The following is a 3964-nucleotide window of genomic DNA, read 5'->3' as shown; positions in this document are numbered from 1 at the left end:
AAAAAAAAAAAAAAATATATATATATATAAATACCTAATAAACTCTATTTCCAGGTCATTTTAAAAGTGAGCGTGCCAAATTCTGAAAGAATGGATAACCTCAGATGCAACTGTTCCCAAGTAAAGAAAAAAAACTGTAAGATTCAAAATTCTTTTATGTTAGGATAAACTTTCCATCAGAACTAGATAAAATACTATGAGATTGGGTAATTCTAGACCAATTTCACTTAGGAACAAAATGTTGTAAGTAATTAGTAAACTAAATCCAGCCATATATTTCATAAAGATCATAGCATAACCAAATTGAGTTTACAGAGACTAAAATGGGGAAATCATATAAGCATATTAAAAATGTAACAGAATCAAATATAACATTTCTATGTGATGAAAACTCTTAGCAAAGTAGGAATAGAATGTAAATACCTTATCTAGTAAAAAGTACAGACCAAGACCCCACAAAAACTTTATAGTCAATGCTAAAACTATAGGCAATTCTTAAAATATAAAAGTATTCCATTGAAAATAAGAGATCAGAGAAACATAATCAGTGCTACCTCAACATTTCACTAGGAGGGCTGGCTAACACAGTGAGACAAGGTGAGTTAGAGGGATACAGATCAGAAGGAAAGAACCCAGATAACTATTATACCCCCAAAATATGTGTGTCTTTAAAAAGAATTCAAGAGAATTTCTACATAAATGTGGAAAATGAAAAGAGATTTCAGCAAATCTGCATGATATAAACCCGATCTAAAAACTGATTAGCATTTTTTAACATCAGAAACAACTAACTTGAAAACATTATAATACTTTTCAAAAAGCATTGCGGTCACAATGACTGCTAAATACTGTGAGGATTCTTGGAATAAATCTAAGAAGTTACTGAAGGAAACTTTTGAGACAATATAAAACTTCACTGAAGAATAAAAATAAAAATAGCATAAGTAGAGAACAATTCAGCACTTATGATAAAATAAGGCATTATTTTTAAATTGTTGCCCTAGCCACATACATACAGGCCAAATTAATCTGAATGTATGCTTTCATGGTGTTAGGTATTCATGTAATACATTCAATTTGCAAATTTTTTTTTAATCAACCAGAACCTATTTGTTTCAGTAAAATCCCTTGTACCATGTCATCAGTACCAGGGCTTAACTCTTCTAATATAGGTCAGATTTTATTTAATACATTCATAAAATGTAAAAGCACACTTTGGCATAAGCATTTATCTTTTTTCAATTATAAAATGAAATATGTTTATTGTAAAGTACAAAAAAAACCAAATATTTTGAAAATACATAGAAGTGTAAACCAGAAGAAAAATGTCACCCCTAATTTTGCCATCTCTATAAGCAGTGCATATATTTTTAGTGTGTATATTTTCAATTATTTTTATAGATACATTTGTTTTATTGATTTTAATATTTCTTAGATAAATATTTGTAGATGCTATCCTACATTAAAATAATCCAGAGGTGTTAAAACATGTATTTTGGTAACTAAGCATAAGGCTACTGAGCAGCCATCTGCTTATAAAATGTGACTTAACAAACCCACAGGGCAAAGCCAGTAGTGAGGTGCACTCTGGGGATAATTGCACAGCAATCTCAGAATATACAGGCATTTAAAAACTATTTTGTTTTAATTTCATTCCTATTAGCAGCCCTCTGCTTGCAAATATTTTTATTCAGAAACAGTTTGAAGTAAACATGTATTGCTTTGACAGCTGCTGATTTTAAATTCATTATTTTTCATTTTTGCCAGTTACAAATCATTTTCTGTTGTCATATTCTTTCAAGAGAAAAGGGCAAATCCCATTTCTTTTTTCGTGAAAACAAGTGACTAAGCCTTTATTCAATGACACACCCATGAGAGATGTTTTGCAATAAATAACAGCTCAAAGGAACTAAAATCCCCAAGTAGAATTCAGAAAACACTGTTGTCTTGTGCTAAATAATACATTGGGCATGCTGTGAAAACACCAGAACTATGCTTACTATATGATCATGGTTCTCAGTTTTATTTCATTTGATCAATTTATTGTGTGTTATGAAGCATCAAACGTATTTATATACTAATTGTAATAAAAACCATTAGTGTTCATCAAATATCTACATACTCCTTACATTTTTCTAGCCACAAAGCTTCTAGGAGGGGTCACACAATAAATTCTTGCAATGGAAGATCAAACGAAGGAATGTAGGATGTGTCACTTGTTACTGATGCAGTTAAAAATGAGCTCCCCCCCCCTTTCTTCACAATTAGAAACAAAGTACACATAGGTCACAAAGTTCTAAAAGGAAACAGCCTAAATCCTCAATTTTTGAAAGAGAATTGTGCTGCAGAACGTCCTGTTCTTCATGAAGAAATAAATAATATTCTTGATGAGCCACTAAAAGATAGGTGTTTATTTCTTATTGCAGAATAGTCTAGCTGTATCATTTGGCATTGTCGTATTGTTTTGTAGTAGTTCAAGTGTGCGTGTGTGTGTGTGTGTGCATGTGCAGGAAAATGCATAAGGAAGCTGAGTAACCAAACGAAGATATCGTGCCCCTTACCAATTTATCACCTCTCAGCTCAAATTCACTCCCTAATGCTGGCTCTGACATAACCTAGACTCTAAACATTTCTTCTTTTTTTTTTTTAATTGCAGGGTTGTTTTATTTTTTCTTATTATAATACTTTTAAGTTCTGGGGTACTAAACATTTCTTAACAGCGAGAATCATGTTATTTTTCATCAATAGAGGGTGGAGAGACTGCATGAGAAAGGGACCACTCTTGCTGGTTCTAGAGTGCTGAGAGAGAGAGAATATGAATGAATCAGTGAATGAATGAATGTAGAATGTGTGTGTCCACATCCAGGATCAGCCTACCCAGCTGCACACCCAGAATGTACTGTCCCTCAGCAACTTGACAGCCCAGTCCGGGTCCTGGTGATGATCACCAACACCATTGCAGTCTCTCTGAGCACTCACCCATTAGCTTCAGGCAGCTGTGCTGGAAGTGTCGTTTACTGCAGGCTTCCTCTCCTTAAATGCCAGGCCACATGCTATTGCCAGCAACTGGGCTCTTAACATTTGATTCCTTTATGCCTGTCTGCCAGCCAGGCTCCACTCAACTACACCTAAGGCTGTTTCCTGCTTTCATGGCATCTCTGAACTAGTACTGGCCTTTCCGTTAACTTGGTTTGCCTACCTGGTTTCACTTCTGACTCGCAGGTGAACTTTCCTACCAGTCAGGAGATTAAAACTGCACCTTTTCCAATGAGGTCTGAGTCCCAGTTGTTAGTGGTGGTGGCAGGGCAGTTCTAAGTTGTCTTTTCTTATGTAGTCTCATCCAGTTGTACAAAGCCCTTCAGAGTTCTTTTTACATCTTTAATGTTACTCCCCTGTTATAGTTCAATACCGCTGTGTTAAACCTTCTCCCATCAAATTATCAAGTAGTTTTTGTCTGTCTTCTAACTGGCCCTAGACTGAAACATTAGCCTAATTAATGAACAAGTTATAGTAGGGAGATTTCAAATCAGAAGTCTAAACCCTAGGAATAATTTAGATTACATGCTACAGAATATATGGAAGCTACTGTAGATTATTATACTTAAGCTCAAATAATTCTCTTAAATTTCAAATTGAAAACAATTTTGTATACAACTGGGAGTCAAAATGGGCTATAGATTGAATTTGTGTCAAGGTAAGGACGTTATAGCACTCCCCTTGTGAGCTATTTGGGGACTGTCTCAACATGAGACATTTTTGTATGAAATAAGTAAATATAAATTCAATTAATTAATTTTGATAGTTAAAATTATGGATGTATTTTTTAAATGTTTAATCTAACCATAAAGTTACATTTTTATGATTCCTTGGATTATTAATTTTTATTAAGCATTTATTCTTTTTACAGTTATGGCCTGTCTTTCCATACTTTTAATGATGAATTTTAATAAAATATATATTTCCT

This window comes from Sapajus apella, unplaced genomic scaffold (assembly GCF_009761245.1).
Source record: "Sapajus apella isolate SASKATOON/1434 unplaced genomic scaffold, GSC_monkey_1.0 scaffold40, whole genome shotgun sequence".
Taxonomy (NCBI): domain Eukaryota; kingdom Metazoa; phylum Chordata; class Mammalia; order Primates; family Cebidae; genus Sapajus; species Sapajus apella.
The sequence above is the reverse complement of the archived record's forward strand: the minus strand, read 5'-3'. Positions refer to the sequence as shown.